Source organism: Varanus komodoensis, unplaced genomic scaffold, assembly GCF_004798865.1.
Source record: "Varanus komodoensis strain SLA01 unplaced genomic scaffold, ASM479886v1 scaffold50, whole genome shotgun sequence".
Lineage (NCBI taxonomy): Eukaryota > Metazoa > Chordata > Lepidosauria > Squamata > Varanidae > Varanus > Varanus komodoensis.
The window spans coordinates 744197-761382 of NW_025336088.1; positions in this window are offsets into that span (position 1 = coordinate 744197).

The following is a 17186-nucleotide window of genomic DNA, read 5'->3' on the forward strand; positions in this document are numbered from 1 at the left end:
CTGTCTGTCGATTTTTGATATACTGAGAGTCCACTGTTGTCTGTTTGGGGAGAGGATCCAAACATGAAGTTTCCAGACTAATCAGACCTCACCTAGAATATTGTGTTCAGTTCTGGGCACCCTTGTTTTAAAAAGATGCAGAAAAACTAGAAAGGGTTCATAGGAGGGCAACAAAAATGATCCAGGGTCTGGAAACTAAGCCCTACAATGTGAGAGAGCTGGGAATGTTCAGTCTCGAGAAGACTATGAGGAGATATGATAGCACTCTACAAGGATGTCAGAGACTGTCACAAAAAGGAAAGGAAAGTCCTCTTCTTACTCTTTGCTGAGTATAGGACATAGAACAATCAACTTAAACTGCAAATTAAACTTTCTAACTGCCAGAGCAATATGACAGTGGAACCAATTGCCAAGAGAAGCTGGGGGTTCTCTCACACTAGCAGCATGCACTGGACAGTCAGCTTAGTGGGATGGTGTCACTTGGCATTCTTCATCAGCAGGGAGTTAGACCCCATGGCCTTCTTGGCCCCTTCTGTTCTGGCTAGTCTAAGAACCTATTAATCTAAGTCTGATCTGAGTGGAAAAGACCAAAATTTAGTAAAAGTCAACAAACAGGCCCAATGATATACAGTGAGATTAAGGAGGCCAAATCCACCATTTAATCAGAAATTGCATCTTTTGCAAAGAAATGCATGGTGGAATGGAGCCCCATAGGAATTTACAAAACAAAGCATTGAGTATTTTGAAATATTTGCCAGGTATAAATAGAGGAATATGACATTTCAAGGTATTACATTCATTTTAAGTATATTTACCTTACCCCATAAACTCAGATTTAAAGACACTTATCTATCCATGCCCCATGAGATGTCATTAATCAGCTTAGTCAAATTTAGCTAAATAGTTATCTCTAGGGATAACTATTCCTAAATAAGTAATGAAGTGTGAGTTGGGGAAGAACCTGCACCTTTAAGAGCTAACAGGTTAGTTTGCTAGCTGCCCCACTGAAGATGAAGCATTTGCAACAGAAGCACAAAACATGCAGTCACAGTATTAAATCCTTTCTACATACAACTCTCTGTACCGTTTTGATTTCCCCCCTCCTGTATCCATGAATCAAATTATCTTCCACTCCTCGGTGTATTTTCTGGAATTCACCTTTCTATGCAATGGGCATTATGCTAGAACAGAAAAAATGTGGGTCCAAAGAATTGCTTTTGTGTTTTTGTGTGGACTTTTCCTACATCAGCCCTGCTTTTCATTCATGATGTTAAAGTCTTGTGTCTCATCTTTCCTTCCCTGTGAAATGGCTCATTGGTGGAGCAGAGATATGTGAGTTCCAGTGAGTGCTTTTGTATCATATAGATTAGAAAAGCCCACCAAAACCTGTAACCCTTGGCTCTGTCCATCTTTACTTTGTTCCCTCCACTCCAGGCCCAGTGGATACCATTTGCCACTTACCTAAAGCAGTGTTTAACAATGAACTAAAATGAGATTACATTTTTACTTACAAGTGTCTTATGTTGATCCAGAAAGACTGAGTACTGCCACACTTTGGGGAAAAGATGTGAGGCTTCATCATTCTTTACGAGCACCATGATCCTCCAGTTATGCATCCTACTGCTTGAATGAAGAGTTTGGCCCTCAGCAAAGTGCACTTTTGAAAAAAGGGGTCTGAGCAGGAGGAACAACAAAATGTTTGGAGCAGCACACTTGTTCTATAATGGAGAAAAGGGCATCTGCCACCCCAGTTTGTCAGAAAGGCACATCACTCCTTGAACAAGGAGTCTGGCCTCTGGAAAAAAAGAAGAGTTCACTCACAGGAAAAACCACTGCACTACCAGGCCTCACTCCTACCACATGCTCATATGACAGTAAGCTCCCTGCATTCATCCATGCACATAGACAGTCATCTGTTCCCTTGCCGCCACATCCATTCACTCTCTCTCTCTCTTACATATGCACATCCTTCACCCATAGACTCCCCCTTGAGTGAGGAGGGGGTTATTTACATGCCCATCATGTTGTGCTGAACTGGAAGTTTAAAATCCCTAGCTTTCCAAGATGGAGGATACAGAGCAGGAGCTCCACAACTCCCTGACTTTATCCTTATCCTGATGTATTAGAGTTGATCAGGTAAGGATATTTTCTAAACTCACCTAAGAAGCAGGAAAATAAATACTCCCACTCTTCAAAAAAGAAACCAACCCCACAAGTTAGAAACATTCCTACCTGCTGGGTGCTAGTTCTCTTGCTCTCATTAAGAAGTGTTTTCCATGTCCTTTATATAGCTGAATAGCAGCTGTAGACCCACCCCATTTTGGATTTTACTGCATCTCCTATTGATACTTATTTTTGATTGAATTATTTTATTTGTTTGCTTAAAGTTTTTATATGCTGTCCCCATTGCTACACAGCCTTGGGACGGCTCACAACATAAATAAAACAAATAGAATAACATTTACAATTACAATTTACAATTAAAACTTGGAAATACACTGGCTGCATAATTAAAACTATAAATATTAAAGATTATTAAAATACTGTTTGAATAAAAAGGTCTTGGCCTGGCACCGAAAAACAAATAACGACGGCACCAGGCGGACCTCTCTGGGGAGTGCATTCCACAGATGGGGCACCACCACAGAGAAGGCCCTCCTTCGGGTACTTTGCTTCCTAATATCTCTTACAGAGGGCTCCCAGAGAAGAGCCCCTGCTGCTGATCTCAAGGGGTGGGAGGGCAAATTTTTTTCAGACTCTTGATTAGTTGTTATGAGGAACACAACTAAAAGTGGATGGCATTCCTGGCAATCAGGAGGACCGTAACACTCTGCCTCAATGTCTATTAAAAGAGGGACAGCCAGGAAAAACACACAGTGCATGTACAAGGACGACAGAGCTGATGTGTCTATGTAAATACTGCAGAGTGATGGGAATGCCTCCAGAGAAATATACTGGCATAAAGAGGAATGCAAAGGATGGCAGAATACGTAAGAGAAAAAAGGGAGAGTCAGAACAAAGTGGGATAAGAGTGGGGGTAACACACCATTCACCCGTATTATAGAACTGCCGCTGTTCACGATGGGGAAATCTGGCAAAACAAGAAAACTAGACCAGGCCAGTAATAAATAAACATCACTGGCTCAAGAGGAGGCTGGCTCAAGAGGGTGGAAATGTCAGTGGAGGAAAAGAACCATTGTTTTACTCTGCCTAATGACAGGACTGGTCCTGTAAGTGCATCTGGCTCACATATCAACCAGTTGCTGCTGCTTTAGATTCCCTCCAGGTTTCAAGCAAACAGTGCTTATGATGAAGAACTGGTGGCTGTGGAGAACTGGTTGCTCTCTAAGAAGAGACCTAGATCAAGAACCAGGTGTGTCCAGCTGCAGGACTCAACCCAAAAGAATACCAACTGCACAGGAGGAAGTCACTGATCAGCAGAGTGAGGCACTAGAATTGCAGTCTGAGACCCTCCTTGCAAGGTTGATTTTAAAATATATGTTTATATATATCATTATTGTTTATTTCAATTCTATTCTGTCCAATAGCCAAAACTCTCTGGGTTCTTTACAACAGTTCATAAATATGTGTAACCCATAATATATGAATTGTGTGGATTTTTATCACAAGGGAGTGTTCCTACTCGCAGCTGCACAGCCACTAACATAGGTTGCCTTGCTCCTAGTTCCCATTCCTTTTACTGTGTTGGTGTGAGAGCCTCTTATGAGCTATATGTTCAATATCCAAAAAGGGACAGGGAAAAAGAGTGAAGTTCTAGAAATGGACAAGATGTTTTGCCTGCCTTTCATAATTCCATGGTAATGAGAGATAACAAGAATAAGATATCAAAAGGTAGGCACCCCAGCCAAATGGATTAAACATTGCTTTTTGAAAATCCACTTGCCAAATTGAGGTGATATTGCCACCTGGTGGGGAAGAAGTGATATAGACCATTCTATTTTAAAGTACAGCAAATATAGCCTGAATAAAAACAGCGAAAAGTATGTTGCAAACTGAAGGTTTACATAATATTTTGGGGGAATAAACCAAAGATCACATATTTTTAATTCCTCATTAGGAGCCAACAGTCTGGAATAGGCCCCCAGAAGAAACCATAATCTGTTCAAGACGCTGATCAGATTTTAGCAAAGATTTTGTAGGCTAATTTATTTGATTCCATTGGCAGGCTGTTGCACGCTTGTCTTGTATTTCAAATGAACATTATTGCACTGGTATCTGATATATATTCTGGCAAGATCAAATGCTTACTGCCACTTTATCTCTAGAAGGAATCTTTCAGGAAGATTTTCATTCTTCAGCCCCTATTAATGATCTCTGGCCACCTGAACACACACTGCATGCATGGAACACCTTGGGGAGCTCACCACCATCTCCAGTGGGTGCTGTGGAGAGCCCCCCTCCCACAGCTAATTTCACACTGTGGCATTTGTGTGAGATCTGTCAGCCTCTCATGAGAGCTCACACATAGCTGACACCTTGCAGTATCTTGGCCATGGCCAGGATCTCATGGGAGCCCTGAGCCACCAAGATCTCTACCCTCCTGCCTGCTGTTGAACAGTTCTCCCTCCCTGTTGCCCTTGCCACAGCCGCTGCCAGCACAAGCCTGCGGCAAAGGGGCGTCTCTGGGCTGGAGCAGACAGCTGCAGGAAGGCAGGGTTGCATGGCGGTAGTGCAAGTGCTGCAGGCAGCAAGGCAGCTTTCATCGGGGTGAGAGTACACAGGCTTGGACAGGACCCTTGGAGAAGCAAAACCAACTTTATCTGCACACTGGACTTTGCCCTTCCCATCCAGGCTGCAAAAAGCAACCAGAAGGGCCTCTTTAAACCCCACTGCAGCGGGTAATTAAATTCCAGCCAGTCTCCATTATATCATTCTTAGGCAATGTGTTCAAGCTTCTAAACGGGATTATCTTGATCTATTTTAATCCAGCATCAGCCCTGGTTATGGGATAGAAAAAAGCTTGCTCACTCCAGAGAAGGGGTGGGCAACTTCAGGGGGCCTGGGCACATTTTAATCCCAGCAAACCCTCTACATGCTACTTCTTTGCCTCTGTACCACCAAATGTGGTGGTGGCAAAAACACTGGTGGCTTGCCACTGAATTTTATGCCCAAAAGCCATGAAGAGTTAAAAAGACAAAGGTAGCTTGTTTTCAAACTAAATTTGTCCTTTTAAACATTCTATAGTAGCTTATTACAAAACCATGCTGATAAAGAGCCCTTTTTCCTACTGCTGCCACAAATTGTAGCCATGCAGCAGCTACAGGGGATACAGCCCAGATATTTGGCAACTACTATCTTGTCTCCCCTTAATCTAGTCTCTTGCAGGTGCAGCTACCCAGCAACTTATAGGACACCATCCCAGTTATCCTACTTTTTTAAATCAGAGATTCACAGAGTTGGAAGGGGCCATTTAGGCCATGAGGTTCAACTCCTGATAAATGTAGGAATCCAGTTTAAAGCATTCCCAATAGATGCCTGTTTAGTTTCTCCTCCAATGATGGATAGGCCACTAGGCAGTACCATCACCTGCGTACTGTGGCTGCAAGGAAGCTTATCTGCCTTCTTGTAAGATAAGCCCAGTTTGGTTTGGTTTTAATCTTTTTTCAGTCTTGAATGACAGAGAAGACTTTGCATTCCTCATCTGCGTGGGAACCCACAAAGTTCTTTAAAAGTGCTCCCCTCAAGTCTTCTTTTCTCCAGACTAAACTTTGGACCAGCCAGTCCCATGAATGGGAACATCTTGTCAAATATTTTGCTGAAGTCAAGGTATATTATGTCCACAACATTTCAACCATCAACTAAGGCCATGATCCAATCAAAAATGAAAATAGGTGACACTGGTAGGATCTATTTGTGATAAATCCATGCTGGCTTCCAGTGATTATTGCAATAAAGCCAACGAGTCTACAGACTGTATGCTATCTAATTGCTCTAGAATCTTCCCAAATATTGCTATGAGACTGACTGGTGTATACTTCTTCAGATCTTGTATAGACTGACTGGTCTATACTTCTTCTTACCTCCCTGAATAGAAAAACAGCATTTGTCCTCCAGTCCTCTGATGCTTCACCCATTCTCCAGGATTTCTCAAAGATAATAGATATTAGATCCATGAGTCCACCCACTAGCTCCTTACAGACCTAGGATGCACCAGACTAGGGATATGAACTCATTTAAGATGCTTAGACATTTCCTGGGCATCTCACTGTCAACCTTGAGCCGCATCCCTATCCCTTCAGCCCCTCCCAACATATGCCAAATGGGACACAGATAGAAAACAGGTCACAGAATTTCCTCGCAGAATTTCTCTTCCCACAGTGTAAGGGTAATTAAAGTCCCCCACTGCTACTACTTCATGCTTTCTTGAAGTATCTGTACTTTGCTTTTGGAAAGTCCTTGTTTTCATTCCTTATTCCATTTATCTTAAGGTGAATGCTTTCAACAGGTCCACCATGTTTATTCACCTGCATTTTTGAGCATGTGGATACATTTCTTTCATATAACACAACTTCTCCCTCATTTATATCAGTTTTGCTCTGAATAAGTGATATCCTTCAATTGCTATATATTCCACTCCTAAGTCGGTTTTACTTGTGCAGTGAGCAATCTCAGGGTGCCTGTGCCCTGTCCCTGTCTCTTTTGTAGTAGAGCTTTCAGGCTGTATTTCTAGTCAATTATCTTTATCATGCAAACTACTAAAAAAGTCTCAATGTACAGACAGTATCATCTTGCAATCAGAGGACAAGAGTTCCAGACAGGGTTTGCATAACACAGCACTTTCTAAGTTTTAGTTTGTTCCCTTGGCTAGATCATCAAGAATTGTCACAAAACTGTCCATGGTGTCTCACCTTTCTCAAGCTGTGGGCTACCAATTCTATCCCTCAAGGTGGGTCTTTCCTCAGGGTTGGTTGTCTCTTTAAGACCTTTGTGACCTTACATTGTCTCTCCCTCCTCATCTGTTATGTCTTGGTCTTCTATCCCCATTCCCTCTACCGCTTCATTACGAGCTTCCTTGGCTGCCCTCTGAAAGAGGACAGTTGGGTTACTTCCTCTCTGTCTTTACAATTTTCAACGGTCTCCCACACCCTTGATGCCCAGCTAATACCTCTTCCCCCTCCCTCTCCATTGGACTTAAAATCAGTTTTCTTCTTGGGACACACCTGCAGAGATGTTGGGCCCACTCTCTACATTTTGGCAGGCTGAAAGGTCAATCTAGCAAAAAATCAAAGACTGGAAGATGGAAAGACAAAGTTTGCCTCTTGCTCTTTCAGCTTCAGCCCAGTTGGGCATAAGGATCTTGAAAACCTCCAAGTTTGCAGTGTCTAGGCAGTGAGGGTGCAAGTAAAAGGATTACACCCTAAATCAGATCTACCACTTTGAATCAAAAACTCCCCATACTCTGAAATTTATATGAAGGCATAAAAAGCCATAAGCACTAATCACCTCCCTGCATTTTTATTAAGAAAGCTAACAGGACCCACTACAGCTGCTCTCCCAGTTCCTGATGAGTGCATGAAGCCCTTCTCTATAGGCCTTACCTATAGAGTGTCTTCATCCCCACTCTCAAATTCAGTTTACGAGCTCTTCTGATCATACTCACTATTCTTTAAGCAAGCACATTCTTCCCAGCAATTGTGAGGTACAGTTCATCTCCTGCCAGCAGCTCTTTATTTGAAACACATAAACCATGAACCCAGAAACTGAATCTCTCCCAGAGAAACCATCTTTGTCCCTCATGAGCAGAATTTTCCTTTCCCTTTCTCATCTCTTCCATAGATTGGACAAATGAATGAGAACACCACTTGAGCTTCCTTCTTACAGCTTTGTAGTTTGGCATGATGTGCTTGGCAGGACCATTTGTACTCACATGGGTAATAATTACCGGTGGACTCTGTGAGTGTTGGCACCACTCCATCACACCTCCAGACTGAGCTTCTGGAAAACAACATACTTCTCAAGCTAGTGGGTCTTGCTGGTGCACACCTTTTTTGATTCCTTACGGTTCAGAGTCATCAGTCACCAATCTTCTTTTCATCTTGCAGCAAGGAGTCTTTCCATTCCAATGTGTTCTGTAGGGCTCCATCATCTTGTCCTGTAAGGCCTGTTGCAGATCTTCCCCCAAAAGTTCAGAGCCACCCCTTTTCTTCAAGAGTCCCAAGTACTTCCTTAATTCCAGTGGTGCAGAGGTCTTTTTAACCTTTCCCTCCAGAGTGTCCCTGACCTCCATGCAGGTTGCTCCTCCTTTAATTCAGCCTGGTCCTCTTTCTGACAGTTCCAGAGCCTCTAGTGTTCTGTCCAAGATCTTTCTTCATCCTCTTTTATACAATGGAGCATGGCCTCTTACTGATCCAGACCTCTTCTAGCAATGCAGCTACTTTGCATTGGTTGCAAAAGTACACTATGTTACCTTCAAGTAAAAACAAACAAACATACTGCTGCAGGACAGTGCATCAATCTATTTTCTCTTTCTTGTTGGGTTTTCCTCTTTGCTACCAGTGCAGCGGCCACTCTATCTCTTATTCCCTTAGCTGTTATGTGGATGGGCCCTTGTGCTGTCCACTCACCCCGAGGGGAAATTTACCTTTTCCCTGACTCCTTTGCCAAACTCCACTTCCACAGTCCACTTGGCTCTCTTTGTGTGCTTATTTAGTGAGTTCACAAGTGCTAAACGAAGGTTACTGAAGTCAAGAATTGTCAGTTCAAACTCTGGAAGTTCTCAACAGTTATGAGCTGAATGGGGCAAACAAACTGACCAAGGTTCTCTGGGTCACTAGAACTGCCCGTCTAGGAATAAGATTTCAGCCTGTCTCAAATGGCATGATGCTCCTCCTGAGAATGCAGGTGTGTACTTGGGGATGCTTCTAGATTCAGTTTTACATGCCAATGTCTGTTTACAGCTATGGCCAAGGGTGCTTTTGCCCAACGTAGGCTGTTACACGGCCTATATTCATTCCTAGAAAAGAGCACATATTGCCATGGTGACACCTGCCTTAGGTACATTGAAATTGGATTACTGCAATGTGCTCCAAGTGCCCTGTGAGGTAAAGAGGGAGCAGAAGACTGTGAGAGACTGGGCAGGGTTCCTCTTCCTCCATCACAGAGATCTGTAAGGAAAACATTTATAAAAATAGAAAAAAGCAAGTCAGAAATGGCCTCCCAGGCCATCTAGTCTGAGCAGCAGGATGATCTGCCCTGGGCAGTAAAATCTGGGGTCTCTTATCTGCGGTGATGAGGGAAAGAAAAGAGGCCAGCAAATTCCAACAATGCTCAGAAGGGCTGATGCCCCACCTGTAAAGCAAACAACATCCAGTTTCATTATAGCCATGCTAAGGAAGGTTGAGTTACCTGCTTTTGAGCTCTCTGAGCAGCTCATTTCCATCACAGATAGCTGTAATAAGAACTATATAACATTAATAACTGATCCTGAGTTTGTTTTTCTTTTCCCTCACCATCCCTTTTCCCTTTTGTGTCATGTCTTTAAAATTGTAAATCCAAGACACAGACTGCCTTGTTTTTATTGATGAATAAGCCATTTGGGAGCCTTTCCAGCTGAAGTGGGATGGCAGAGTTGTTATAAATACTTTCAATATATGTGGCTGCCTGTCTGGAAACTTCAGCTGTTCTGACTGTTGCCTGGGCCCACTGTCAGGACCATATGAATCCCTTTTTATGGTGGCTTTACTGATTTCTGATTAATTCCCATTCTCAATTAAGAGTGCTGGCCTCATTCAGCTCTGAACAAACAGGTCCCATTGTTTGGTTAAGCAGGAACAAGTCCATCAAGAAGTATGGGGCAGAAGGAGAAGACAGGCAGGAGACAGACCAACAAGATACTCCTCAAAACAAGTGCAGTCAGCGATAAGGCCCAGTACAGAACCTACAAAGTGCGCCATGCATTTGGACAAGATCTGAGTCTCAGCTGAGGGGCCTGTACGCCTTGGGTTTGAATGCCCCTGTTAAGTTCTGCCCCTGCCCCCAGTGAGGGGTGCAGAGCCTTAAAGGAGCAACCATGTGGCCTGCGGCCTGGCACACCAGAGCCTTTCCTTGCACTCAAGACTGTTTCGGCATGGAAGCTCCATGCTGCACAAGGCCTTCAGGAATAAGGACGCTGCCCCCTCAGTGGAATCATACCTAAATGTGACTATTCCAATTTAATTTGATACATGTGAGATCTATATATAGACACACACTTCTGCAAATGCAGACCAAATATGCATATATGTATCCATCTGCAAGTGGCATCAGTATACAGTATCATCCACACAAATCCTTACAGTGTCATTAAGTCTTCAACCCATTGCATTATAGGAGGTAAGGAGATAAGTATTTATCATTATGGTTACATTTCATTTATATCCTGCCATTTCCCACTTGTAAGTAACCCAAGGCAGCTCACCTAGCTCTATTTTATCCTCACAACAACAACCCTGTGAGGTAGGTTACACTGTGAGTGAGACACCCAAAGTCACCCAGTGAGCTTCAGGGCTGAGTGGGGTCCAGAACCCAGATCTCCCAAGTAGGGATGTGTGAGCATACGTTTTGGGGGTTGGAATCTGTTGGATTTTCTGGGCTTGCTCCTTGAACTCTGGCCCAGTTTCTCACAGCCATGAGTCCACAGCCATAAGTGCACTGAACATTCCCATGGTACTCACCAGAAATCGAGCTCCATGCAACAGCTGTCCAAGCAGCATCCCTCTTCTGCGAACATAATCTTGCAGTCTTTGTGGTGCATGTAATGCAGAAGAAGGTTGCTGGGTGCAAGACCATGATTATGTGAACATTTGTAGACTTCTTGGCTTGGCTTACTTTTTGAGACTGGGCCAAGCATGAAAGGAAGTCTGAAAACTGAAGAGGGATGGATTCTACAAAGCTTCAGCATAACACCTCTCTCAGGTCACCTGTCCAACACTCTAACTATTTCACTGGCACTGATGCCTCAGATATACATGTCAAAGCAGCAATCTATTGATTAGATTAGGCAGAATAGGATAGCTGAGTTCCTTATTCTATTCAAATTTAATACCCAGTATATCCTATTTATTCATCAATAATAAGTATTATAAATAAGGTTCATGCGTTGATATACTTGATTAGCCTCTGTTAGTATTTGCAATAGCAAAGGACCCTCTGAAGCTGTGGAACTGGCAGGACCAAACCAAAATTCTAGCAATTGTTGCTATTGTAGGTATTACCATTCAGCTGTAGTAGGCAATCTGTATTTGACAGGCAAAGCTAAAAAGGACACAAACTCATCATCAGCACCCATTAAATGATGCAAAGTAAAAATAAACCTATCCATCCAAATTCATCAAACAGTTTCTTATCAATCTGGATTTCCCCATAGACCCAGGTTAGTATGAAAAAATGGATCAAAATATAATTGATATGCCATAATTATATGCCATACATTTCTAGCTGCTGTAAGTGGAGGAGGAACTATATTCATTTTAGAACACTGAGAACCCTCCAAAATGTCCTTCATTTGGACGGAGGATCCATACCAGACAATTCCAGAAGCAATCAAGGTGGAAAATTTAAAAAGACCACATTCCTAATACAGGTCAACAAACAGGCCAGATGATACAAAAGGAAGATCCAGGAAGCCAAATCTGCCTTTTTTGACTAGAAGCTGCATTTTTAAGGATGTGTGTGTAGTGGAAAAGACAGGAAGACTACTGTGATCATGAGGAGACACTGCTGTCCATTCCGGGCTTTCTCTGTATAGCCATTCTTGTTCTTCATTCCTCTCTATCAGGGTTTGGGTTTGATGTTTGGTGTCTAATAGCTATGAGCTCATGATGTTTAGAGTTTCTGGTAAAAAGCTTATTAATTAATTTTGGTTTTGGACAGTTTTGGGTGTAATCTAAATATCAGGTGAGACCTGGGAAGGCCACTAAGCTCTGTTGGCCATTCTTCAATTATACATGATTTGGATGAGCTAGAACTAGGTGTGGCATTAGAATCAAGCAAACTTGAAAGTGCTGCTTTCCAACATATAGGTTTGGCCAAGACTGACCCTATGGTATAAGAATGTCCAAATATCTTTTAAGATTCTTCCCCAATAAGTTATGTGAAAACCAAATTCATTTTACCTAGTTTAAAGGGAGCAGGCACAATTATGGTAACCACCAAAAAGCCTATACAAGATTAGGAAAATTTCCTAAGAGCAGAAACTTGATGTAGACCTAGTTGCAGAAGATACTGCATGCTGGCCAGAGGCTTGTCTACTGTCCAAGAGGATCCCAATAGCAGAAGGGAGGTAAGAAGTATATTATGCATTACCTTGCCTTTATAATCTGTTTTCTATAGAGTACCAAATAAAGCCCTTTACCCTTTATCTGTCCTTATGGTCTCTGGATCCAGACAAAAAGAACTATTGCCACTGGCAGAACTATTTTTGGTGGATCCAGGCACATACACATTTACAAAACAGCATTACACTTTTGAAAATATTTGCAAAGTAATCATAAAGTATTTTTACATATAACATAAACAATTCAAGGTGTAATATTAAGCTCAAGTGTATTAATCTTACCCCAAGCACAACTTTAAGAATGCCCATCTATCTAAATCCTTTGAGCTCACATTATTAAACTTATTCAAGTTTAGCTTGATCACTTGCTATATGGCTCTGAAAATAAGTATTCTCAAATATATAATAAAATTTGATACCATCAACATCACCAGTTAGCTAATTCATTATGTGATACTGCATCTTCAATTGGCAGCATTTCAGACTTCCATCAGTTAATTGAATAGTCAGACAAATCATCAAAGGAATTAATCAGCGGCATCAAATCTGGAACAGTTGTCTTGAGTATCAAGATAAAACAAGTGATCATTAACTTAAAGAATACTTTAAATTCTACAGAATCATGCAGAAAACTATGAATATTACTATTTTAGTAGCACATTCCAGGAATACCAAATGTAAATCAAATAGCAATGAAGAAAATGAATATTCTTGTCTGGTACCTTTCCCAAGCAAAAAGAAATCCGAGGAAAAACCACTGATCATAACTATTGTTTTTAGGAATGAATATAAATTTTAACCTATTAAAAATTCTACAGAAAAGCCAACATCACACCATATTGTGAAAAAAAATCTGTTGAATTCTGTCTTTTCAGCAACCAAAGAAACAATGGTAGTATGGTTTCTTCTATCAGCATTTAAAACTGTTCAGTCAGCAAGTCATCTAAGATTATAAGTCTATGTTTAATCAATCTTACCTAGCCTGGATAAACCAGGGTTGTAACAACTTTTTGCAATGTATTGCAATCTGCCAGCATTGTTAATATTTTAATATCTACATTAACAAAATAGGACAATAGCACAGAACTGAAATATGTGCTAGGCATAGGAATCACTGTAATATAAGCAACATTTAATGATGAAGAAAGCCTAATTAAAAAAAAAACATTTTTATAAAGATGATAAAACTTTGGAAACTAAGAGAAAAATGTTTTATATCGTTCAACTGGAAACTGATACATATCAGGTGGTATTCCAATATCCATAACCGCTTTTATAATTTCCTTCATATGCAGAGGAGCCAAGAAAAAAATGTCTTTGTGAGGAATCTAAGCATGGAACATTAATATCAAAAAAGAAATCACGCAGATGATTCACCACTATACAAATAAGAATAGTTTTTAGAATTTTGAGTTTATATCTATGGGAGGTGTGTATATTGTACCACTCTCACCATCTGTTTTAAGTAAAATTCTGCCAATTTGAAAAGATACTATTCAATTCATAGTTAATGTTTTATAGCTACTGATAAAGTTGGGTAGTTAGGAAAATGGCAAATAAGTGTATAAAGGATTTTCGATATTTGTTGAATTTTAAGTGTTCTTTTTTCCTTATAGGAAGTTTAAGCATCAATCTGACCCCAAATGAAAGATTTACTTGTGTCCTACTCAGTGGTGCAACACTCAACAGTACCCCTATTAATTTAAAAATACTCAAGTAGCTCAACAAAAATATGATTTTTAAACCTATTGGACTGGATGTACTTAACCCTGCGCCTGGCTGTGACTGGATGAGGGCTAACAAACTAAAGCTCAGTCCAGACAAGTGTGAGATACTTTTCATAGGTGGTTCTTCAGACCAGATGAGGGGAATTCAACGTTTCTTGGATGGGGCTGCATTACCCTTGAAGGAGCAGGTCCATAGCTTGGGAGTGCTGCTTATGCCATCTTTGTCACTTGAAGCCCAGGTTGGCCTCAGTGGCACAGATTGCCTTCCGCCATCTTCGGCTGGTGGCCCAACTACACCCTTACTTGGACAAGAATAACCTTGTTTCAGTGATCTACATTCTAGTAATCTTTTAACAAGATTACCACAATGTACCCTCTGTGGGGTCCCCTTTGGTGACAGTTCAGAAGCTACACAGATTAATAATAGGGACCAAAAGGTCCAAGCACATAACACCTATTCTGGCCTGCTTGCATTAACTGCCTATATGCTTCAAAGCTGGTTTTAACCTATAAAGCCCTACACAGCTTGGGACCACAATTTTTGATGGAATGCCTTTCCTAACAATATATCCGTACACTACAATCAAGATCTCCTGCCTGCCTCCAATTGCCACTTCTGAGGAGGTTTGGTAGGTGGCAACAAGAAGGGCTTCTCAGGGAAGTCCCCCCCACCCCAGTTATGGAACAAGCTCTCCACTATGGCCTGCCTGGCACCAATTTTCTTGGCACCATGTTAAAACAGTTCTCTATGACAGGGCATTTAATTAACTTTAATATTATATTGGGGATTTTTGACAACTGCATAACAGGTCTTGTGATTTAATTTGTGTAAAGTATTTTAAAATTTGATTTTAAATTTTACACTCTAATTTTATGATGTTTTTATTGTTATCTGCATTTTATATTGCATTTTATTGTATTTTCTGTGCTGTTCTAAACTGCCCAGAGAGCTTCAACTATTGGATGGTGTTGAAATAACAACAACAACCATTCCAAGCAAACTGAAATGTGGTCTGACACTACCAGTGGAACAATATTGCAAACATATATTTGATATAACAAAGCTGTAGAAACTAAAAAAACAAAAAAGCCAATCTAGTGAAAAGTGATTAAGATGGACAGGTATAGTTATATAGAAATAGAAGTACAGTTTCTCTTACCGGGATACAAAATTCTCCAAGTATCAACCAAAATGAGTTCAGCTGCGTAAGTGTAAATCCCACCACCTTTTGACTTAGTGGAACAGATAGATACACTCCTATCCAGCAAAGAACATAAAATCTCATGAAAGTCCCCACAACAATCAAATAATCATAAACAATATCAATTTGCTAAATCTTAATTGGAGAATCATTATTACTCACATACTTTAACCAAAGCAATTACATTATCAATATATTTCCCAACCGCAATCATAAAGCAATCATTAGAACCTGATGAACTGAAAAGGAAAGTTGCTCATGAATTAAAAGCTCATCCTCTTTAAACATGTTGGAATATGATATATATGTAGACATCACTAACTCATTTTTTCTTAACAGGTGCTCATCTACAGCCAGCAAATGAGTTTCTTGTTTTTTTTAAAAAAAGCTACATCATCTACAGCCATTTGGCATTGTACAAAATCACATCAAACAGAAAAAAAACCCAAAAGTTTGCCCCCCCCCCACACATATAGGTATTAACAATTTTATAGAAGCTGGGACCATGGTGGGCATGTGCTCCTCTTATATACACACAGATATTAGCTCATAGAGACACCCAGCACAGTCACACAAACATACTCCATCCTCACACATGCTGTTCATATGCACACATTCATATACCCCCATACAGATCAGCTGTGTGGGAAGGGGGCATTTATTATTATTATTATTATTATTATTATTATTATTATTATTATTATAACATTTCTATGCCGCCCCTTGCCGAAACCTCGGGGCGGCTTACAACATTTTCCCTGCCCAGCCTTGAGCAGTTCACTCTCCTCAGACTGAGGAGGAGAAAGGGATGCTTCCCGGTTTGCAGCTATCCTTCCTGGTCTTCTAGTGCTAAGAGAAGCTGGTCAAACTTCTTTCTCGGTCCCCTCCCACATTTTCTCCTGCCCAGCACTGAGAGAAGGGGCATATTGCTGATCTGCTGTGGATTGGAGACAATCCTTTTCCGCACCCTTGGCACTAGGCAGGGAAAGAAAAAGGGCAGCGACTGGGAGATACAGAGGATCTGGGAAACAAGCTTAGCAGGCTGGATGGTGGACACTCTATGAAGCCCATAGAGTGAAGGTTCTCTAGAACAGAAGGACCTGTTGCTGATTATACAAAACCTTACAGAAGTATTCACACACACCCATTTAACTTTTTCCACATTTTGTTGTGTTATAGCCTGCAACTAAAACAGATTCATTTGGTATTATTACCACTTGATGTACTCAAGACACTCAACATTCTGAAAGTGCAAAATATTTTAATTGTGGCACAAAAGCAATTAATTAAGAATTAAACCATCTTGTTACTTGTGAAAATGGCTATATTAAAGAGCTCCTTTCCTGGTAACAATGAATGCCAGCTTTCTATTATTAAACTGAAGTTTATCCTGGACATCCTTCAAAAATCCAAAGAAAGCGCCAGTTCTTTGGTGCTTTGGAGATTTGGTAATATGCACTTATGTGCACATCTGTGTTGCACAGATGATACAATACATCAGTTCTTTGATTAGCTGATGACCCTATTTAAAAAAAGGGAGAAGTGCAAAGCCCCCTGATGAGGAACTGAAGAAAGAAATCACATTTGCTCAATTACTCCATATCATAGAATCACAGAACAACTGGGACAGAAGCGGCCAAGAAGGCCATCGAGTCCAACCCCCAGTTTAAGTGCTTCTTGAATGTCTTGGATATGGTGATTTGCATGCTGGGAAATTGTGCTTAGTACCCTAACCTGTTACTTTGCATGCATGCCACAGACCTTTCTCAGGGATGCTCACAGTTCCCCTTCTGTTTACCGGCACACTTAGGCTGCAACCCTATCCACACTGACATGGGAATTAGCCCCGTTCAACAGAGTAGGACTTACTTCTGACTAAACATGCACATGACTGCGCTGTTAAAAGGTTTTCTTCTTGAGAGGATGACTACGAGAAGGCTTGTGACACGCTTACCTACTGAAAACTAAACGGTCATTCGGAGG